Here is a 24444-nt window from a genome sequence, read left to right as displayed (position 1 = left end):
CTGGAGCTCAGGATGTAGTTTTTGCAACAAATCTCAGGCTGATAAGAATAATAATAATAAAATATAGTAATAATAATAGATAATAGAAATGGTAATTGAGTGTTCACTATGTGCATGGCCTTTTATAAAATATTTAGTGTTCATTTTCTCTTTCAGTTGCTGCAGTACTGCTGTGAGTTAGCTATGATGATCAACCTCCACTTTCCAGAGGAAGAACGGAGTAATGGAGAGAGCAGGTAACTCATTTCAGGTCACACAGCTGGGTAGTGGCTCCAGCCACTGGAATATAGACTCCAACCCAGACCTGTCTGTCCCGAGTCACACCAACTGAAGTCTATGTGACTCCAAAGCTGTGTTGACATATGACAGAAAATTACAGCTGTAATAACAGTGTCTATTACAAGGAAGTAATAACATTTAATAAATTAGCCTACTTTTTATGATTTATCTCAGGAACCTGAGAACAAGCCAGATACAACCAGCCTGGCCAAAGAAGTACAGGTCAGGTCTATTCTCCACCCTCTTGGACAGGTCCAAGCAATCAAAATGAGAAGAAAGAACATAATCTGTGCCACACAGCCTAAGTTATCCAGGGAACAAAAATAACAGATTAATTCAAATTAATTGATAATCAAATTGATCTCTTCAAATTAATCAAAGAAAGAAGAACATTCCAATGGAAAAATAAGCAAATAACATGAAAAGGCAATCCACAAAAGGATAAGCATGAAACGGCCATAAACCCATGAAAAGATTGCTGAAGTTCTATAGCACTTCAATTAAATGAAATACACTGGACCATTTGTTTGGATCTGTTTTGAGGTTTTTTTTAAGGTGGCAGTATTAGTGAGGATTCACAAGGAAAGGCCCTCCCATTTTTTGCTGGTGTGTAGTGGTACAGCTTCTCTGTAGAGCAACTGGAAATATGCATCACACATCTTCACAAAGTGCCTGCCCTTTGCTTAGCAATTTCACTTGAAGGGTTTCATCCTGAGGAAACAGAGAAGGGTGTACATAAGATTAGGAACAAGCAGTATGCTCTGTATGACCCCATTTTTGTAAGGAGAAAACCATACACACGTCTTTAAGATGAAGTCTAGGAAAATATAAACCAAAAAATAAAGTGTGGTTATCACTAGATTATGGGTTCAGGGCTGATTTTATATTTTCTGCTTTTTTCTTTAATGAATATGAACCAATACTGTAATTTTTAGGTTGTAAGTATGTATGTACACATGCACGTGCACACACACACACATATGATTACAGCCAAAGAAATCAGACTTTTTTGTCTCAAGCAGTGGTCTCCAAAGTAGAGGAGGAGGCATGCCAGGATGTGCTAAAGATGATCTGTGAGGATGATGTCTGGAGAAAATATCAAAGATTTCGTTTATGTTTATTTTTCATCAAAAAATTAGGAAGATGTTGTGTTAGTAACATTTAACAAGCAAGATAATGCTGACTCCTCAGGGGTCCAGAGGTCAGCCAGGCACAGTCATGTAGCCTGAGAGTTCCTGATGACAGATGAGCTCCCAGGACAGATAGCTTCACTCTCCTTCACTTGCTTCCCATGTCTCATGCCCCACTCCGTTCACGGGTGCAGTTACATCAGTGTATGACTTTGGGATTCAGATTTAACTAAACTAGCCCTTGGGATATAGACAAGTAGCTTGAAAAGATTCCTGCCAATAGATGACAGATTGCAGATAATAACAATGATGCAAGCACAGCAAACAGCTGTGTTATTAGATAAAAGTTGTGACAATCTAATCAGATCTGACAAGAAGTCAGCTGGAAAGAGCAAAAAAGTGTCCAGGTAGAGGTGATATTTTAACCACAACAAGGAGAAGTAAGACAGAAACTGCATCTAAACTCTCAGTTCAGTTCAGTTCAGTCACTCAGTTGCGTCCGACTCTTTGCGACCCCATGAATCACAGCACGCCAGGCCTCCCTGTCCATCACCAACTCCTGGAGTTCACTCAGACTCACGTCCATCGAGTCAGTGATGCCATCCAGCCATCTCATCCTCTGTCGTCCCCTTCTCCTCTTGCCCCCAATCCCTCCCAGCATCAGAGTCTTTTCCAATGAGTCAGCTCTTCGCATGAGGTGGCCAAAGTACTGAAGTTTCAGTTTTAGCATCATTCCTTCCAAAGAAATCCCAGGGCTGATCTCCTTCAGAATGGACTGGTTGGATCTCCTTGCAGTCCAAGGGACTCTCAAGAGTCTTCTCCAGCACCACAGTTCAAAAGCATCAATTCTTGGGCGCTCAGCCTTCTTCACAGTCCAACTCTCACATCCATACATGACCACAGGAAAAACCATAGCCTTGACTAGATGGACCTTTGTTGGCAAAGTAATGTCTCTGCTAAAGAGATTATATTGTTTAGTTAAAAAGCAAAGTGCACAGGAAGGAACTTACGGCTGCCGAGGGGGAAGGATGGGTGAAAGCAGTGGTTAGGGAGTTTGGGGTGGACATGTACACACTGCTATATTTAAAATGGATGACCAAGAAGGACCTACTGTATAGCACATGTATAGCTCCATGCTGTGTAGCAGTCTGGATGGGAAGGGAGTTTGGGAGAAAGTGAGACATATATATGTATGGCTAAGTCCCTTCACTATTCACTTGAAACTATTACAACATTTGTACTCAGCTAGACCCCAGTACAAGATAAAAAGCTTTTTTAAAAAAAAAAAGCAAAGTGCAGAACATGGAGTAATAATCAACCACTTGTGAAATAGGAAATAACAGGCTTGTGTGTGCATTTTTAAACAGTATTGGAGAGCTATACCCGCCATGAACAATAGAGGTGATTGGTTAGAAGAGCGGGAACTGAAGAGACTGACAGGGAGGGAAGATTTCAGTGTTTTCATTGTTGAAGTTTGAACCATATGAATGTATTACTCCTCAAAAAAGTAAAAATGATATTTTAATAACCTTGTTCTCAGGATCTTTTCCAAATGTTTCTGAACGATGTTCTACAAAAAAGCCCCTGCTCTTGGACTCTGCCCTACTGCTTTCCAAGATCTCATTTAAAAGCTATAAATAATCAATTAGATTTGCCTCACTTTTAACACTTATTTGGCACCAAAAATCTGTTCTTCAGAACATTTCTGAAAGTGGCAATGGAAAGAAACAGGAGAGGAAAAGGGAGGAAGAGAAGATAGAAAGTTTCAGGGGATGCCTGTTGCCTCTAATCAGAGGGACTCCGATGTTCTCCCCTTTCAACGTGTCCCACTGCCATGCCTTATCTGTGAGGAACTTTTGCCTCTGAGCATTTAGCAAGGGTTTTACCACCTCCTTCTAGACAGCACACCAGTCACGGGATTTGAAATGCTACCTTGGACAACATAGATCCCACCCTCCTAGGAATGTCTGCTTGACTTGATAGATAAGCCTTGCACATCCACTTTAACGGCATTTTTAATACTGTCCTGGGAAGTGACTTGAAAATACAGCAAGATTAAGACTTATGAAATCCCCAGGCAACTTCTTGTATTTGGTTCAACATTAGTTACTTGAAAGCCTTGCCTCATCTGCCAAAGCAGTGTCTGATTTTGAGCCTGTAAAGTGGCTCCTCACCTCTAAAGGATTCTCAGAGGTTTCCAGGAGATTCTGCAGGGGGTCAACAAGTCCTGGGCCAATGGAATTTGGGTTGGACATTTTAAAAGTCACAAGTCTCAACTCAAATTGATCCTCAATTTCATCTTTCTTATAGTCCTTCTAAGCCAATACTGTGAGTTGTTTTCTTTTTGAACATGTATCTCTTTTCAGATATCTACTTTGCCATCTTTATTGTGGCTTACAGTGTTCTTTTTAAAATGTATTTAAATTCCCTTTCAAACAGAATGTTTAATGTCTGTTTCCCTCCCTTCCCTGTGGGTCCCAAACCAGTTCCTGGAAGAAAGAAAACCCATGAGGTTGACTGTTAAGAACTGAGAGATATGCTCAGTGTCATTAGTCTTAGGGAAATGCAAACAAAAACCACAATTAGATCCCACTTCACATCTGCTACAGTGGCCATAATCAAACATACCGGACAATAAAAAGGGTTGGGATGAATGTGGAGAAATTGGAAACGTTACACTCTGCCGGTAGGAATGAAAAAGTGTGAAGCTACTATGAAAGACAGTTTGGCAGTTTCTCAAACAGTTTAACATAAAGTTACTCTGCAATTTCACTCCAAGGTATACATCCAAAAAAATTGAAAACAGATGTTCAAACAAAAACTTGCACCGAAAAGTTCATAGCAGCACTATTCAAAATGATCAAAAGGAAACAATCCAGTGCACAGCTGATGAATGAATGAACAAAATGTGATATGGCCATACCATGGAATACCACTCAGCCACAAAAAGGAGCACGATCCAGACACATGCTGCAACATGGATAAACCTGGAAAATATTATGGTAAGTGAAAGATGCAAGACACAAAAAGTCACATATTAATGATTCCATGTATATGAAATAGAACAGAAGAGGTAGATCCAGGGACAGAAAGATTGCTGACTGCCAGGGACTGGGTGGATGGTTGAGTAGAAAGTGACTGCTTAATGGATATGGGGTTTCTCTTTAAGGTCATGAAAAAGTTTTGGAACTATCTTTTGGTGACAGTTTTGCAACATTGTGAATATGCTACAAGCCACTGAATTGTATATTTTTAAATAGTTATTTTATATTACATGAATTTTACCATGATTTTAAAAAACTAGGGATGGTGGGCCCCATCCTATGGCTTGTGGTCTCCCTATTTCTTCTCCATGCAAATCTTGGGTAAATGACAAATCAAACTGTAAAAATTTGAGACTTCCCTGGTGGTCCAGTGGTTAAGACTTGTCATTTCCACTTCGGGGGACATGGACTGGATCCCTAGTCTGAGATCCCACATGCATGCTATCCAGCGAGGTCAAAAAAGAAAAATAGAGACACAGCCTCCCTCAGAGGAGGCTCTGAGAATAGATGGAACTCAGGCCGTCTCCCCAGATGACTCTAGTATGTGGCCCAGGTGATATCACCTGGGTGGGCTTATCCCATCACACTAGGTATTCCTCACACATGGCAACCAGTTAAGGTCAGAGAAGACACATGTCCTGTGGGCTTTCAAGTTTCTTGAAGAAAAGCTACCTTTGGGATCTCTGACCTTAAGAAGCTGTGATTCTGATGAGGCCAGGATGAGGGATGGAGGGAAGAAGCCACATCTATTTCATCTTCACTGCAGCCAGGGTCATTACGCAGAAATGGTTTCCTCTGCCCTGGAATCCCCATGCTCACTGTCAAACGCTAGAAATAGAATGAATAATTAGAATATCTTCCTGCCAATCCATTTCATAGGATGGCCCTCATTTACTTCCTAAATAAGTGGATGTGCTTGAAGATGATTTATTTCCAATCAATTCTGTCAGCTCTCCATATCATAAACCTGTGTTTTCTTTTACAAAGCATTTGCTGAATTCTGTTCTTTTGGATGTGGGTTTAGAAGTTTGCATCCTGAAGATTTAAGATACCCTATTTTTACTTTGTTATTCTCCTTTTGACTGAGTGCACATGTCCCTGGCATTTCAGCCCTTATTCTAATGATTTTCAGAGTGTAATTCAATTCCTGGGTCAGGAAGATACCCTGGAGAAGGGATAGGCTACCCACTCCAGTATTCCTGGGCCTCTCTTGTGGCTCAGCAGGTAAAGAATCTGGCTGCAATGCGAGAGACCTGGGTTTGATCCCTGGGCTGGGAAGATCCCCTGGAGAAGGGAAAAGCTACCCACTCCAGTATTCTGGCCTGGAGAATTCCATGGACTGTATAGTCTGTGGGGTTGCAAAGAGTCCATAGACTGAGCGACTTTCACTTTAGTATTCTAGGCTTTGATTTAACCATCTGTGCAGGGAAGGCAATGTCATCTATTGAATACCCACACAGACTGGATTTTGAAGCTTTATAAGACCAAGGAAAGCTTGACTTCATTTTAAGATGGAAAATCGAGGCACTTTCCCTGATGGCTCAGTGGTAAAGAATCCACCTGTCAATGCAGAAGACACAGGTTTCATTCCTGATCCAGGAAGATCTCACATGCCACAGAGCAACTAAGCCCCTGCACCACAACTGTTGAGCCCATGCTCTAGAGCCCAGGAGCCACAACTACTGAGCCCATGTGCTGCAACTACTGAGGCCCAAGCACCTAGAACCCATGCTCCACAGCAAGAGAAGCCCACGCATCGCAATTAGAGAGTAGCCCCCACTCTCCATAACTGGAAAAACGTCCACGCAACTGGAGAAAAGTCCATGCAACAACAAAGACCCAGTGCCGGGGTCCAGCCCCGGCTGATCCAGGGTATTCAAAGGAGGGACGGCGTCAGCGACCTATTTAATTATTTATTCATCAAAGATATAAAGAGTAATAGAATGAGGATAGCTCAGTAGGAAAATTCAGTGGAGAAAAGAGGCTGAGTAGCTTGGTTTACACGGGGGACCAATAAAACTTCAAGACAAGAAGCTTGCACCACTTACGTAGGCCACAGGCGTCCTTCCGTTTTCCCGAAGGAGAGGAGACACTGAGGCCTCCCCGGTCGGATCTTAGAAGCCCAGGCATAATTAGTGAGCATGGTGGGTTCCGCGCTCCAGATGGAGACTCAGCCAGAGTGAGAGAGAGACATGGGGAGACCAGTCTTTTGAGGAACTGATCCCAATTCTTTATTTTCCATGGTCTACTTTTATACACTGAGATGTTATGCAAAAGTCACGCGGGGTCAGCAGTCCTGACTTTTATCAAAGTCAGGTGCTTCATACAAATGTATACAGAGGTCTTAGGGGTGTTACATCATCTTCTGGCCAGGGGGCCTGCTGACAATTTACGACCCTCTCCTTGTGACAGCAGTCAGTCAACCAGGACACTTATTTCTCCAGGGGTGATTATTCTTAAAACAGACGCCACCCAAATAAAGTTACATTCCTATAGGGTGAGGGTGTAGTGGGTTTTAGTTAAGGAAAGAATTTACTTAGCCTAAGGTCTAACGTGATTAATATCAAAGGTTAATACTTATTTCTTCTATATATTCATTAATGTGTATAAGGGCAGGGGATGTGGAGACTTAGCAGTAAACATTGGCTCAACAAATGAAAAACCCTTCATCAATACAATTTCTAATCAGCCCATTACACTTATACTAATAATTTTCTAACTTCTCTAAAGAACCTGTTTTTAGAAGATTTAAAGCATCTCGTGCCTCTCACGGTTGGGAGGCTGTGAACAATCACATGTGGCCGGACAAGCCTGTCAGGCAGGCTAGAGAACCTTCAGAGGAGTTTGTAGGTTGAAACATTCCTATCACACCCAGGAATTATTATTAACTGGAGCTCTAAGTTAACTCCTTTTCCGAAAGAGGTGGTGGGGGACAGCCCCCCGTAAAGTCAGAGGTGTAGGTAAGAGCACAAAGTAGTAAAGTAGGCAGGCTCTGGTTATGGGGGTAGATGCTCGAGGATTTCCAGGGGGACTCCTGAGGCTCAATCCCACCTTTGCGTATGTCAAGCCTCCTTCCTCATGACCTTTGCCATGGGCGGAGTGCCTCACGCCGGCCCCCAACAACCCAGCACAGCCAAAAATAAATAAAATTATAATTTTTTTAGAAAAGATGTAAAATTGAGGCTCTGGTTGTCAAGTCACATTGCTATGGTCTCAGCTAATGAGGAGAAGAGCCGGGTCTCAAACTGCATTCACTTGTCATCAAAGTTGCAGTTCCCTCTTCACCCTTCCCATCCTCCGATTTCAGAACATCATAATTCCTAGGGTAGGTCTGAGAACAGGAAGATACAGAAGATCTTGGCAGATCCCTTGATTCTTAAAACAATTATCTTGGCTGAATAAGAAGGTGTGGGGTAGTAAGTGGCAGTTCAATCTGTTCAGAGAAAAGGTATTACAATAAACCTTCTCATTCTCTCCCAAAGAGCAAACATATATCCCCACCCCACCCAAAAAAAAAAAACCTTTCATTCATTCAATATATATTTCCTGAGCACCAGATGCTCTGTAAAGTCTAAGAGTAACAGCAGAGACCAAGGGTAAGGTCACTGCTTCTGGTCAATGATCAAATTAAGTAAGATGCTCATTCAGTTCAGCCACTCAGTCATGTCCAACTCTTTGTGACCCCATGGACTGCAGCACACCAGGCTTCCCTGCCCATCACCAACTCCCAGAGCTTATTCAAACTCATGTCTATCAAGTCAGTGATGCCATCCAATCATCTCATCCTCTGTCATCCCCTTCTCCTCCTGCCTTCAATCTTCCCCAGCATCAGGGTCTTTTCCAATGAGTCAGTTCTTCACATCAGATGGCCAAAGTATTGGAGCTTCAGCTTCAGCATCAGTCCTTCCAATGAATATTCAGGGCTGATGGCCTTTAGGATTGACTGGTTTGATCTTCTTGCACTCCAAGGGACTCTCAAGAGTCTTCTCCAACACCACAATTCAAAAACATCAGTACTTCGGTGCTTACCTTTCCTTATGGTCCAACTCTCACATCCATACATGACTACTGGAAAAACCATAGGTTTGACTAGATGGACCTTGTTGGCAAAGTAATGTCTCTGCTTTTTAATATGCTGTCTAAGCTGGTTATAGTTTTTCTTCCAAAAAGCAAGTGTCTTTTAATTTCATGGTTGCAGTCACCATCTGCAGTGATTTTGGAGCCCTAGAAAATAAAGTCTGTCACTGTTTCCATTATTTCCCCATCTATTTGCCATGAAGTGATGGGACCGGATCCCATGATCTTAGTTTTTTGAATGTTGAGTTTTAAGCCAACTTTTTCACTCTCCTCTTTCACTTTCATCAAGAGGCTCTTTAGTTCCTCTTAACTTTCTGCCATAAGGATGGTATCATGGGCATATCTGAGGTTATTGATATTTCTCCCTGCAATCTTGATTCCAACTTGTGCTTCATCCAGCCCAGTGTTTTGCATGATGTGCTCTGCATATAAGTTAAATAAGCAAGGTGACAATATATAGCCTTGACATACTCCTTTCCCAATTTGGAACCAGTCTGTTTTTCCATGTCCGGTTCTAACTGTTGCTTCTTGACCTGCATACAGATTGCTCAGAAGGCAGGTATGGTGGTCTGGTATTCCCATATCTTTAAGAATTTTCCAGTTTGTTTTGATCCACACAGTCAAGATGCTGATTAAGAGCCTGCATTTATTAAGCACTTTATAGCCCAGATATTTCTCCACCAAAGATGGGTTTATTCAAGATCCGCAGAGAATTGCAGTTTGGGGTTTACAACCATCCAAATCCCTACCCAGCAAGGAAAGGAGAACTCTTTTATAGAGGGGGAAATAAAGGTTGGGAGGGCTACATTATGCAGAGTCATGGCTTTTCATTGTCTGAGTCCTTGCCTGGAAAGAGGAATATTTCTTCTTTCTGTTGGGTTGGAGAAGGAAATGGCAACCCACTCCACTGTTCTTGCCTGGAGAATCCTGTGGACAGGGGGGCCTGGTGGGCTGCTGTCCATGGGATTGCACAGAGTCAGACACGACTGAAGCGACTTAGCATGCATGCATGCATGCAGCTATGAGGCAGGGTGTCAGAGCTCCCCTGTTAGTCTCCCAACTCTATTTAATTGAGATTTCTGTTTGTTTGTTTTTTACAAAAGCAAGAAGGGGGTTGAAAGCAGCAGGTATAAAAGCCTTTGCCTCATCCCAGCCAGATGCCTCCCTCAGCGGTAGAACTGTGAACACAGGAAATCTTCTCAGTGCTTCAGGGAAAAGAATCATTGCTTAGGTAATTACTACCTGCAGGAGAGAACAAATTTTCCTATCCAACTCTCCTCTTGGCCCCAGAGACTTCAAAAACAAACACTGCTAACAGAGGTCACTAGTGTCAGTTCACACGCCTGTGATATTAGCCACCAGCCAGTCCCTCTGAGGAGAATGACCTTTCCTTCAGGTGGGCCCACAGACCAGGAAAGCTGAGCCCTGCCTGCCCCATCCTGCCCCATAGCCTTCAGGGCTTACAGCTCAGGCCTTGTCAGACCGCTGTAGTGAGAGAAGCTTGAAAAGATCATAGAGCAGTCCCCAAAGAGGCAGTAAAAGCTGAGGGACACATGCTTTTTTAAAACAAGCACATGACCATCTTTGATAGACATTTTTCCATTTTTGGGGTGGCAATAATGAAATACTCATTGAGTATGTAATTTTTAACTGATGCAAATCCACCCTTTCCTGCTTTGTTTCATGAGACAGAAGATGTAACTTTAGGGGTGTGGAAATGTTTGCATTCTAATCAGAATCACAAGCCAACCCAGTGCTTGAATGGATACCAAGACCAGCCCCCCAGCAGAGCAGGACAACCATGGGGAAAAGTTTTTCCATTTCAGTCTCTGGCTTTTCTTACTGGGTGGATTTTCTCTACCCTTACTGTGCAATTTGCATTGTCTGTCCCCTCCCTGAGACATTCTAGTCAGGACTGGAAAGCAAAGGCCAGGAGCCTGTTCACAGATGTCTTTGAAAGGGAAAGTTGGATGGATCTGGTGGCTGGTCCTGGGTGGGCTACAGACTCGAATATCATGGTGGACTCATGAGTTGGAAGATGAGGCTGCAAGGTGGCTACCGCAGCAGTAGAGGAAATCTGGGTGGAACACAGGGGGAGGACTCCTGGGTGCTGGCAGAGTTTTAGATCTGGACCTGGATGGGGTTACAGAGATGTCCTTTTACTTCACAAAAAGTCATTGTCCTGAACAGAAAAGTCATAAATGTATTTCTTTTTCATGCAGAGGGAATGCTTCTTGCATTTTATTTATATATATATATATATATATATATTTTTTTTTTTTTTTTTTTTTGAAACATGCCTTTTAAAAAGGCATCCTGAAGCATTTCCGGTTTAATCCCAATATTGCTGCCAAGTCCTCCTGATGGCGGGTGTAAGTCAGGAAACGTCTGTGAAAGGGAAATGTCACTCTCTGGATACCCCAAAAGAGAGGAATTTGTTTTTTTTCTGTGGGAGACAGCAGACACGGGAGATGTGGCCTTTCTTCTGTAGGGCTGCAGAATCGGAGCTGGTGGGTGTCGGCACCGGGTGAGAGGACCGGGGAGGCAGGGTGGCCATCTGGAGCTGCTGAAAGATGGAGCCGCCAGGAGCCCCCGCAGAAGCCGGCATCCCGATCTCTGCTACTGTCACGGCAGATTATGTGAGGTAAAACGTGTTCTTTATAAAGCTACTCCCAGCTTTTCATTAGCTTGCTTTTCTCTTAACAAGAAAACTAATCAGGAGAAACAGCAAGAGATCCCCAAGCTGGACCTGAGTTCTCTCTTCAGCGTGGCCAAATGTGGCTGAACCCGGACCAAATAGAGATGTTTACTGACAGCCTAATAAACAAATGGGCCCCTTTGGATGTAACCTTGATGAATGGAGCATCCAGGTGTTTTCAATAATGGCAATAAGCACTGCAACTCAAAGTATTTCTGATTCAAGTATAATGCATTATTAGGCCATTAGAGGCTGAGCACAGAGGACCATTTGGACACGGCCCTATCAATAATGCTGCTTCCCAGCCTGCATTTAGGCCTGGGGAATTAGTCATCCTGATATTCTATTTAATAAAAACCTCAAGAAGAAGCATCAAAAATCACATTACATTTTAACAGGGTTACAGCAGCCCGGGAGAACCACAAGTTTAATTTTCATAAGAGCATTCATTCCTCAATTATGTCAGACATGAAAATGTAAATGGCAAATTTAATGCTAACAATATCCCTCAAAGCACATTGGCAGGTAAAGGCGCATTATATTGAGTGGATGCTGGCTGCATATTAAGCAGCACCCAAAGTGAGACGTCGCGGGGGTGGTGGGGGGGGGGGGTGAAGAGAGGAGGAGGGATTCAGGCTACTTAGCTAGGCTGCCCCTGGAAGAGCTATAGCCTCAAAGCAGCAGGGCAGGGAGAAAGGACAACAGAACTACCAACGAAGATGAAACTTGCAAGTCTTAGGAATGTGGGCTTCCTGGCACCCCCTCATGGCATTTCCCATAGATGCCAAAAGCCCAGTGTTTCTGTTCAATGACAGCAGTCAAAAGGTGCTAAAGAAGACATTCAAGGGCTTCAAAGGCATAAAAGTGAGCACAACTTCCAAGAGATTTCCAGGAATTGTATGACATGTGAAATGGAATTTGTATTTTAAACAGGTTAGGGACTCTCCCTCCCTCAGCTTTCTGGTCAAGAATATGGTAGAAAGAGAGTATTGTTTATATTTTTAACAGAAGCCACTGACATCAATCACCAATTTTATTTCCTTTTTCCATAACGAAAATTGTCTCTGAAAGATGTTCATGATGTTTTGATTAGTTTTTTTTAAAAAAGTGATCAATGGCCTCCAAAAAAGTCTGATATTACTTATGTACAGGCATACCTCAGAGATATGGCAAATTCAGTTACAGACCACCACCATATAGTGAATATTGCAATAAAGCAAGTCACAAAAATTTTTGTGTGAGCATATAAAATGTAAGAAAACAATGTATATTAATTTTAAATTAATTTTAAAATATTTTATTTTATTTTAAAATTAAGTCCCCCTTAATTTTTTAAAATATTTCATTGTTAAAAAATACTATCATCTGACAACATGAGGTTTCCAGAAGTCTTCCATTTGTAAAACACACAGTATCTCTGAAGCACAGTAAAGCAAAGTGCAATAAAATGAGACTTGCCTGTACATACATAAGAAGTCATCTGAAATATTATATACCAAACTACTAAGGGTATCTAATGAGCATGCATTTACCTTTATAAGCAAAAATAATAATGACACAGATTTTTTAAAGATAGAAGCCCCATTAGAGAATGTCCATTCATGGATAGAGCCATCTCTCTGATGACAGGCAGTTGTATCATTCCTTCTGAGTTACTCTGTGTTTGTAATTAAATCAGAATCATAAAACATGAGAGCAGAAAGAAAGCTCAGATGCAGTCTAGTCTCATCCTTCCCTTCATTGTGGAGGAAGCAAAGGGCCAGAGAGGTTCATTCATTTAAGAAAGATTTGCCAAGAGTCTGAGGTGTTCCAGGCAAGACTCGAGGCTCTGGGCTTCCCTCCAGGGCATCATCGAAGCCACAGACTGAAAACTCTAGGCAAATATATCACTGATAACTGGATTCCATGTAACCTGAAATGTGACAGCAAATTTTACTATGCTTTCCTTTTGTTGGAAATTCACCTTTCTAAAGATCTATTCAGATATTTGTTATTTCAAATGATGTAATGAGTCATTGGTATAAATATTCTTTTCTCTTTTCATATGAGAAAGCCTTCATAAAGGTTAGAAAAAAGAAAATTTTCAAACTGTGTTATTTTATATGTGAAAGATCCAATAGGGAAAACATAAGGAAATATGCACATTAAGTTGATGAAAACAAGCTTTTATTAAAAGTGTATACCTCTTATAAGACTCTGTGATGATTGCTAAGGATACAGCATCTCACAGTCTGGGGAGGGAGCTAAGCACATAAACAAATAAGTGTCATGTAGGTCTGCGTAAAAGTGCATACCAGATGTGGCATGGTACTGAGGGGTCAGTAGGGACTTTGGGGGAGGTTTTAGTGAAAGATTCACTGGGGTAACATCCAAGCTGAGTTTTTAGTAATGAACAGGCATTTGCCCAATGTATATAAGAAGTAAAGGGCATTTATGCAAAAGGAACGGCAATTGCTAAGGTTATTATGTATGAAATCACATGATGTATGAGATATGCTAGTGCACAGGGTGAAGGACCCCATGGGAGGGGAGTGAGGGGCAGGGAGGCAGGAAGCCAGAGCACAGTGGGCTCCTATACCATGAAAAGAAGTTAGATTTTATTGCAACAGCTGTGTGAAAAGAAAAGTGTCCTGATCAGGTTTTCATTTTATAGAGAGTATTTTGATAGCTAAGGAATGGGACTAGAAGGCATCAGATGGAGGTGAGGAGACTAGAAAACTAATGAAAATAATAGTCCAGGTCAAAAAAAAATGAGGCTAGGGCTGTAACTGAAAGGCAAGGTGGGAAGGGACATGTGAAAGAGACACTTAGGAGGTAAAACCTTTAGGACATATTGGATGTGGGATGAGAAGGAGAGAGAATCAAGGATGAACTTGGGGTTAGGGGGTTTGACTTTGGAATCTGCAGGAGTGATGATGTCTCCTAGTAAATAGAAAAATCAAGAGAGGAGTTTGGTGGGCTAGAGTAGGGAATTTTTTTTTTCCTTTGTGTCTTTTTTTTTTAATTTTATTTTATTTTTAAACTTTACAATATTGTATTAGTTTTGCCAAACATCGAAATGAATCCGCCACAGTTATACCCATGAGAGTAGGGAATTAATTTAGCTTTAGACAGGTTGAGTTTGAGGAGGCTTTGGGACATTCAAGGAAAATTTTTGATGGGCATTGGCTATGGCACTCCAGAGAAAGTTCTACCTGGAGACACAGACTTGTAAGCTTCATCACATGATAGCAGTTTGAACTCTAAGGGTGAGTTAGCTTTTTGGCCTAGGGAGAAAATGAATGAAAAGAAAAAGTATAGCTACTAAGGAACAAAAATGTTAAGATCCAGATAGAGCAATAAAAACCAAAAAGGATGACAAAGAACAGTCAGGGAAGTAGTGAAATAGCCTGACAGTAACCAGATTACAGACTAACAGAGCAGTTTGGGGGGAAGAACTGAGTCATACTTCTTTAGCCAAAGGAAGGCTCTCACGAATAATGCAACATGAATAATGGGGGAGGCGTCAACTCTCACAGTGGTGGGTGAGCTGCATGCATGGAAGCCCACACAGATGACGGGAAGCCAGCTGTCAAAGATGGGTATGAGGTTAGCATTATGAAGCAGGCATGGCACTTTGGGGTCCCTTGAGTAACTTAAGACCAAGAGTTACCAAATCAGAGGAAACACACCAAATCATAGGAAATGTTATTGTTGCCTTATTTCTGGCTAGAGTTCAGGGTAACTGAGGCAAGGTATATAAAGCCCAAGCTCCCAGACATTCTTTACAGGATTTTAAAATATTTTTAATTGGAGGAATTCCCTGGTGGTCCAGTGGTCAGAACTCTGTGCTTTCACTGCAGTGCTGTGCTGTGCTTAGTCACTCAGTTGCGTCAGACTCTTTGTGACCCCAGAGACTGTAGCCCACCAGGCTCCTCTGTCCATGGGGATTCTCCAGGCAGGAATACTGGAGTGGGTTGCCATGCCCTCCTCCAGGGGATCTTCCCTACCCAGGGATCGAACCCAGGTCTCCTGCTTTGCAGGCAGATTCTTTACCAGATAAGCCACCAGGGAAGTCCAAGAATACTGGAGTGGGTAGCCTGTCCCTCCTCCAGGGAATCTTGTTGACCCAGGAATTGAACCGGGGTCACCTGCATTGCAGGGGGATTCTTTACCAGCTGAGCTCCCAGTGAAGACCTCCACTGCAGTGACCTGGGTTCAATTCCTGGTCCAGGAACTGAGATCCTGCAAGCTGCATGATGTGGCTGAAAAAATTAATTTAAATTAAAATTTTTTTAATTTTAATTAAAAAAAGAGGAAACTCTTTTTTTCTTTTCATCACATATCATCCCGTATCATATATCATGATCCATTCCCATCTTCAGCTCCTTCCCTACACTTAACAATCCATATCGTATGACAGGAGTAGGGATAGCATTATTAAGAGAAATGGGAGGCATTTGCCAGCCACAGTGATCTCCACCTTATCATGGCTGTGTCTGTCTTCTCCCTGTCAGCAGTAAGCATCTGTCACATACTGACTATCGACTCGGGGTTTGTTTCTTATGTCCAGCATCAAAAGAACAGAGAGGTTTGAAATCACATTCATTCTACAAGTCAGCTGGGGAGATGGTACAATGTGAATATTCTAAGACAAAGAGTTACACTTTGTCTCCATGTAGTGAACCAGAAGACAAGATAACACAGGCAGGATGAGGCAAGGATCTTATTTAAGCCAGTAGAACAATGGCGAGACATTCTAACTAGAGATCTGACTCTGCGTTCTTGTCACATCAAGGCTATCCACTCCAGCATTCTTGGGCTTCCCTGGTAGCTCAGACAGTAAAGAATCCTCCTGCAAGGTGAAAAACCTGGGTTTGATCCCTCGGTTGGCAATATCCCCTGGAGAAGGGAATGGGTACCTACTAGAGTATTCCCAGCCTGGAGAATTCCATGGACAGAGGAGCCTGGCAGGCTACAGTCCATGAGGTCGCAAAGAGTTGGACACGACAGAGCGGCTTTCACTTTCACTTTCTGGTCACATCAAGGTCTGTAAGCATTTCTCCATTTTGCCTGGAGCCATCATGTACCTCCGCTGAAGAGCATGGTAAGACAAGAGACAGGTTAAGAATGAGGAAATTGTGCAATATGTCATAGCCAAGTGCATAGAGGGCGAACACCTGATATTGGGCTGAGAGAGTAGCCTCCTGCCCTCTAGCTTCATGTTTCCATGTGAGGGACATGACTCTTGGCCTCTCCTTCACCCCCTCGCCCAAGAAGAGCAGTGAACTATTGAACTATTTAATTTGGATCAAACACTTGTCTGCTATTGCATCTGTGTGGAGCTCTGTAGAAGTCCCCACCAGCAGAAGGCACTGCTTCTCTTCTAGGTTTCCTGGAGAAACAGAGCGTTGGGTGACAATTTCTGTGAGGCACCTGAATGAGCTCCACTTTGCACAAAATAAATTTACAATGGCAGTCTTTATATGGACCAAGAATTAACTTCCATTGGCAAATATACTGTGTGCCCAGGATTTGATTTTGCCCAGAAGGGATTGACAATAACCAGCACGCATTAACTGAATGGGATTTGGAATACTGAAGGAGCCAGGGGAGAAATATTCAGAAGGTATTCAAGCCTTTCTCTGTGCTGGGCCCTGAGTCTTACGTACATTAAGACCATCTCATCTTCACAGTTATTCCATTTGACAGTTAGGGAAATAATGTCAGAGAGATTAGGCAACTTGCCGTGATGGTACAGGTGAAAACAGGCAGAACCTGCATTTGAACGCCTCAGGTCTGTAGAATTCCAAAGTTGAATTGCTCAACCAGTCAGCTGCACTGCCAAATGGCAAGTAATTTGTTTCCTGCATTTTCTATTTGTTTATAGTTCAGCCCTATGTCAGAGCAGAGAACCCATTGACAAGGAATAGCAGAAATGTTTGAGTTTTTACTTAGTTCAGAAAATTCGTAGAAACTGGTAGGAAACTTTTATCTACTGCTCTATCTAAGGAAGATTTTCCTGAAATCAAAGCTGTTGCTGCTTAGGGAAGTGGCAGGGACATGGGCTTTGAGACAGACAGTCCAGGGTTAGAATCCTAGCTCTGTCTCTTATTAACTGAGTGACACTAAAAGCAAGATTGCTTTAATTCAGAGTCTTAGTTTCCACATTTGGAAAATGGGGCTGATGATGCCATGCCATGCTTAGTTGCTTCAGTTCTATCTAACTCTTTTGCCATTGCATAGACTGTAGCCCACCAGCCCCCTCTGCCAATGGGATTTTTCAGGCAAGAATACTGGGGTGGGTTGCCATGCCCTCTTCCAGAAGATCTTCCCAACCCAGGGATCAAACTCATGTCTCCTGCATTACAGGCAGATTCTTTAGCACTGAGCCACCAGGGAAGCCCATATAAAATACCTACATGCCGTAGTATATATCTACATGCTACAGTATGCTCACATGTTGTAGTATACCACATACTGTATACTACAGTCTGCCTTCATAATGTTGGTTCTCTTCCTTCCTTCAAGTTGTGAAAATTATAGAAAGTGATGACAATGATATAGCTTGCATTCCAAAAACAGAAGTTAAGAGAGTTGTTCAGTCACTAAGTCCTGTCCCACTCTTTGCAACCCCATGGACTGCAGCACACCAGGCTTCCCTGTCCTTCACTATCTGCCGGAGTTTGCTCAGACTCATGTCCATTGAGTCAGTGATGCCATACAACCATCCCATCCTCTATCGCCCTTTCTCCTCCTGCTTCAATCTTTCCCAGCATCAAGGTTTTTTCCAATGAGTTGGCTTTTTGCATCAGGTAGCTAAAGTACTGGAGCTTCAGCCTCAGCTGAATATTTACTTCCAATAAAATATTCAGGTTGATTTCCTTTAGCATTGACTGGTTTGATCTCCGTGCTGCCCAAGAGATCTCAAGAGTCTTCTCTGGCACCACAACTCAAAAGCATCAATTCTTTGTTGCTCAGCCTTTTTTATGGTCCAGCACTAACATCTGTACATGACTATTGGAAAAACCACCAACAAAGCTAGTGGAGGTGATGGAATTCCAGTTGAGCTATTTCAAATCCTGAAAGATGATGCTGTGAAAGTGCTGCACTCAATATGCCAGCACATTTGGAAAACTCAGCAGTGGCCACAAGAATGGAAAAGGTCAGTTTTCATTCCAATCCCAAAGAAAGGCAATACCAAAGAATGCTCAAACTACCGCACAATTGCACTCATCTCACACACTAGCAAAGTAATGCTAGTTCTCCAAGCCAGGCTTCAGCAATACATGAACCATGAACTTCCTGATGTTCAAGCTGGTTTTAGAAAAGGCAGAGGAACCAGAGATCAAATTGCCAACATCTGCTGGATCATTGAAAAAGCAAGAGAGTTCCAAAAAAACATTTCTTTCTGCTTTATTGACTATGCCAAAGCCTTTGACTGTGTGGATCATGATAAAGTGTGGAAAATTCTGAAAGAGATGGGAATACCAGACCACCTGACTTGCCTCTTGAGAAACCTGTATGCAGGAAGCAACAGTTAGAATTGGACATGGAACAATAGACTGGTTCCTATAGGAAAAGGAGTACGTCAAGGCTCTATATTGTCACCCTGCTTATTTAACTTCTATGCAGAGTACATCATGAGAAATGCTGGGCTGGAGGAAGGACAAGCTGGAATCAAGATTGCCGGGAGAAATATCAATAACCTCAGATATGCAGATGACACCACCCTTCTGGCAGAAAGAGAAGAAGAACTAAAGAGCCTCTTGATGAAAGTGAAAGAGGAGAGTGAAGAAGTTGGCTTAAAGCTCCACATTCAGAAAACTAAGATCATGGGATCGGTCCCATCACTTCATGGCAAATAGATGGGGAAACAGTGTCTGACTTTACTTTGGGGGGCTCCAAAATCACTTCAGATGGTGATTTCAGCCATGAAATTAAAAGATGCTTACTCCTTGGAGGAAAGTTTTGACCAACCTAGACAGCATATTCGGAGAATGCAATGGCACCCCACTCCAGTACTCTTGCCTGGAAAATCCCATGGACGGAGGACCCTGGTGGGCTGCAGTCCATCGGGTTGCTAAGAGTCAGACACGACTGAGCAACTTCACCTTCACTTTTCACTTTCATGCATTGGAGAAGGAAATGGCAACCCACTCCAGTGTTCTTGCCTGGAGAATCCCAGGGACTGGGGAGCCTGGCGGGCTGCCATCTATGGGGTCGCACAGAGTCAGACATGACTGAAGCGACTTAGCAGCAGCAGCAGACAGCATATTAAAGAGCAGAGACATTATTTTGTCAACAAAGGTCCGTCTAGTCAAGGCTATGGTTTTTCCAGTGATCATGTATGGATGTGAGAATTGGACTATAAAAGAAAGCTGAGCTTAGAAGAATTGTTGCTTTTGAACTGTGGTATTGGAGAAGACTCTTGAGAGTCCCTTGGACTGCAAAGAGATCCAGCCAGTCCATCCTAAAGGAGATCAGTCCTGAGTGTTCATTGGAAGGACTGATTTTGAAGCTGAAACTCCAATACGTTGGCCACCTGATGTGAAGAGCTGACTCATTTGAAAAGACCCTGATGCTGGGAAAGATTGAGGGCAGAAGGAGAAAGGGACGACAGAGGATGAGATGGTTGGATGGCATCACTGACTCAATGGACATGGGTTTGGGTGGACTCCAAGAGTTGGTGATGGATAGGGAGGCCTGGCATGCTGCAGTTCATGGGGTCACAAAGAGTCAGACACGACTGAGCAACTGAACTGAACTGAACTGGAAAAACCATAACTTTGACCTAAATGGATCTTTGTTGGCAAAGTGGTGTCTCTGCTTTTTAATATGCTGTCTAGGTTTGGCATAGCTTTCCTTCCAAGGAGCAAAAGTCTTTTAATTTCATGACTATAGTCACCATTCACAGTCAGTTTTGGAGCCCAAGAGAATTAAATCTGTCACTGTTTCCACTTTTCCCCCTTCTATTTGCCATGAAGTGATGGGACCAGTCATATCCAACTCTTCATAACCCCACAAACTGTAGCCTCCCAGGCTCCTCTGTCTTTGGAACTTTTCCAGGCAAGAACACTGGAGTAAATTGCCATTTCCTACTCTAGGGGATCTTTCTGATCCAGGGATCAAACTCTCATTTCCCGCATTGGCAGGTGGATTCTTTACCACTAGCACCATGTGGGAAGCCCTTGAGAGAGGATAGTAATAATTCAAAAGTGTTCAGAGGACCCAAAGCCAGGCTTCTTTCCATTCACATCCCAGGGAGAATCAGTTCCTTATCAACTACTCAGGAAAATCTACAAAACCCAAACCTCACTGGAGGCATCAAGCATGGTGGACAGTTTCCTGAGATGGGTCATAGTGATCCCTCTCTCCAGGTATTCATACCCTTGTGTAATCCTCTCCCCTTGAGTATGGGCTGGACTTGGTGCTCACTTCTAAAGAATAGCAAACCGCAAAAGCAATAGGATGTCATCTCTGAGATTAGGTTAAGAAACTGCAACTTCCATCTCCCTACTCTTCCTTTTCCCTTTCCTTCAGTGTCTATTCCTTCTTCCCTTTGGCAAATATGTTTTGGCCATGTCAGGCACAAATCACCAACATCTCTCCAGTTTTGCCTCTCCTGGCTCTAACAAAGCTCACGGATAAGGCAGGCAAAAAAAACTGTTTGCCTTACAGGGTGGGGTACAGAGGAGACAGTGAACACTCAGGATCAATGTTTGACCCTCTTGTACCCAGGGATGGGCTTGGGCTGCTCCCCAAACAAGCACAAACTCCATGGCTTGTGCGCTTCAGCATAAAAGAACATCAGATGCTTAGAGAAGTTAATGCTGCCAGTGGACAATCTGGAGGTGTTAACCGCCATGTCTAAAGAAATTAGATCCCCTGGCCTGAAATTTTCCACTTAGAACTTTTTATAGTTTCTATTTCCATTTGTAATTATATTTGGGAAGGGTGGACTTAACGGATACTTTTGAGCTAGAGATATTTTACATGCTCATGAATTAAATAGGGGTTTTATCCTACGGCCAAATTGTTTTAAAATGTCTCAGGCAGGATAAAAGCCAACTTCTACCAAGACAGAATTTCTCAAGGTCTTGGAAGCCAGTGTCTGGTTGAAAATTTGCTACAGCCTCATTTGGGGCATTCAGATAACTCTGACTATACCCTGATAGGCTGTTTGAGTCATTATCTCCCCTAAGAAGATCCAGTTCCAAGAGCAGGAAATTAAATAGCTTATTTTAGCCAAGAAGACTGCCGTAAATTAGCTAACTCCATTACTTTCATTGCAGTGCTTATCTCGCCCTAAAGGACAGCCTTGGGGCGGTAAAGAAGCTCTTAACTACTAGAATGGGAGGGGCTCCCACTGCACTAAGACACAGCCTCAGGAGTGTCTGCAGAGAGGACAGTGCCATTAGGTGCCCTAAATGCCACCACTTTGGGTTCAAACAAGATTCTCTCTGATAATTTTTAACAAATCAGTGAGCTCTGTGGGGACGAGGATGTTATCCTTTATCTCTAAGTATATTCTAAGGTGCTCTGTTTTCAGCCAAAGCCAAAAGGGGGTGACAATACCCACACACTAGAAGCTTCAGAGAACATTATAAGTTATGCACCCAGAGTCCCTAACATGGTTCCTGGCATAAGTAACACTCAATATTCATATACTTAAATTAATGAATGAGTAAGTGAATATTGCATAAGCAATCATGGAGGTAAAATTAACCTTAAAATATCTTTATTTTTGTGTGTGCTGTCAGACACCATTTTTTTTTTCAGACACCATTTTTAATGGACAGAGAGCATCAAAATATGTAGCAGAGAAGAACAATATATACTCTACTAATATAAAATTTAATAGAGCAAAAATAACATTATCATTATGGCCATTTTACAGGTGAGCAAAATGAGTATTTCAGGGGTTAAGTAATTTGCTGAAGCTATTCACAAGTACACAATAAGGTTTTCATAATTACATGAGTATCTGTTGAGTATATACTGTTTGCCAAATACTTTACATACATTAGCTCTTTTACTATTTCAGCAGCCTCATCATTATGCTATGGACTATTAACTCCACATAACAAAGGAAGAAACAGAGGCTCAGAGGAGTGAAACGTTTATGATCTGTTAGTGGCAGAGCAGGGACTCACACCCAGATGGTCCTGGTGGCAAAGTCCATGTGCTTCATCCCAACACTGACCCATTAAAGCAGGTGCACCTTCTACCATAGGATAAGAACTCCCTGTGAGGGTGTCAGTCTCAGGGAACAGAATGGGTCATATTCAGTTTCATGCCCTTCTCAGGGCTGGCACAGTGCCTGTCTACAAATAAGCATCTGAAAAATATGGCACCTATTCTCTGCTCATGCTTGGGAAATGCTCTGCAAGCCTCTTACATAAGGTAGCTGGTGTCTGTTGAGGAAGTGTATTAGAGTTCTCCAGAAAAACAGAATCAATAAAATATGTGTGTGTGTGGAAACAGATCTATTTTTAGAAATTGATTCATACGATTATGGTGACAGGCAAGGTGAAAATCTACAGGATGGGCCAACAGGTTAGGGACCCAGGAAGAGCCAGTCCTCAGATCCAGTCCCAAGGCCGTCTGCCGGCAGAATTCTCTTTTTGCTTGGAAGAGTAGTCTTGTGTTCATTCAGGGCTTCACCTGATTGGGTGCAGTCCACTCACATTATGGAGGACAATCTACATTACTCAAAGTCCACCAATTTAAATGTTAATCTCATCCAAAAACACCCTCACAGAAACATCTAGAATAATGTTTGACTACATGGCTGGGCACCATGGCTCAGCCAAGTAAGTATAAACTTATCAATCATAAAAAGCTAGACAAAAACATTTAAAAATATACACATGGGTCCATAGCTCTGCCTTCAAGAGACAAGCAGAGGCATACCACACTCTCTGACTGGCAGAGTCCACTTATGTACAAGCTGCTACTTTATTGGCAATGTTTTGTAGTGAAATGTACTGAGAGTAACTGATGAAGGTACTGAGGAATCATGCAGGGCTCCAGACTGGACAGTGAACCTATGGCAGGGAAGCCCAAGAAGCAGTTAGATGTCTCCTAGGAAGAAATTCAAATGATGAGGCAGGTCATGAGTCTGTGCAGGTGGGCCCCAAAAGAGCACACACAGGTGACATCCACTAACTCACGGGATGTACCACAGTCTGGGGTCTGACATGGGTTCATAAACTTATTGCTTTTTCAGAACACTAGAGAGGTTCATCTTCTCAAACAGTGCATATAAACTAAGTTCAAGAGACCAATGTGAAAACAGAAAAGATTTTCTTAAACTCCAGTTAGTAACTGCCATGAGCCAGGTTGATCTTCTTCAAGTAAATCAAATGACCCTGTTCAAAACCTACAAATGAATTAAAGTCAAGGAAGTCTTTGCACTGCAAGTTCTGAATCTGGATTCTACCTGTTTCTGACCCCATTCCCTAACACCTGCAGCCGCTTTGTACGTGTACTCAAGCCAATATGGCTTCTTGCTGTTCTTTCATCATGTTATCCTTCCACATCCCCTCCGCAGGGCAATTGCCTCCTTGCTGACAAGCCCATTCTTTCTTTCAGCAGGTTTATAGATCAAGGAACTAAGTGTGGCCTCCAGTCAACAAGCATGGACAAACTGAGGTCTGCAGTCCAACATCCTATAAAAGGAATCAAATTCTACCATCAACCATGTGGGTGAGCTGGGAAGGGCACCCTGCTCCAGTTGGACCTTGAAAGGACAGCATCCCTGGAGACACCTTGTTTGCAACTTTATGAGAGACCCTGAGCTAGAGGACCCAGGTAAGGCATGCCCAGATTCCTGACTTGCAGAAACCATGAGATGATATATGGCTTGTTTTAAGCTGGCCAAGTTTTGGAGTAATTTGTTATGAAGCGATAGATAGCTAATATATCAAGTGATTTAAGCACTGCACAATTTTTCATGTGAGTAAATATGGTCCAGAAAACAGAAATAATTAAAATCAGTTCCAAGCTTTACTGATATTTTGTAAAGAAAGTGAAGGCAGGAGAAAAGACCACATAAATGATGTTATAAAGGAGAAGAAGCATAAACATTTCTTATATTAGTCATGGTAAGCTAATCTGAGAACAAACAACCCCGAATTATCTTGTTTTTAAAAGTCTTGTTTTTCCTCCTGCTAAGTCCAGCAGTTAATGACTATCTTCCAAGAGTAGGATAGCTAATCATTCTAGTTTTCTC

General features: G+C 42.5%; 1 long non-coding RNA gene across 1 annotated transcript; it reads right to left on the bottom strand.

The window, feature by feature from the left end:
* Window positions 1-467: 467 nt before the first annotated feature.
* Window positions 468-6978, bottom strand: LOC129658562 (uncharacterized). Its single transcript, XR_008717413.1, has 4 exons — window positions 6502-6978; window positions 5142-5281; window positions 4333-4396; window positions 468-990 (listed from the first exon to the last, which is right to left on the bottom strand). It is a non-coding gene; the product is annotated as an uncharacterized LOC129658562 (long non-coding RNA).
* Between the last annotated feature and the right edge of the window lie 17466 nt (window positions 6979-24444).

This window comes from Bubalus kerabau, chromosome 8 (assembly GCF_029407905.1).
Source record: "Bubalus kerabau isolate K-KA32 ecotype Philippines breed swamp buffalo chromosome 8, PCC_UOA_SB_1v2, whole genome shotgun sequence".
NCBI classification, from domain to species: Eukaryota; Metazoa; Chordata; class Mammalia; order Artiodactyla; family Bovidae; genus Bubalus; species Bubalus kerabau.
Note: the sequence above shows the minus strand (reverse complement) of the source record. Positions and strands in the feature narration are given on the sequence as shown.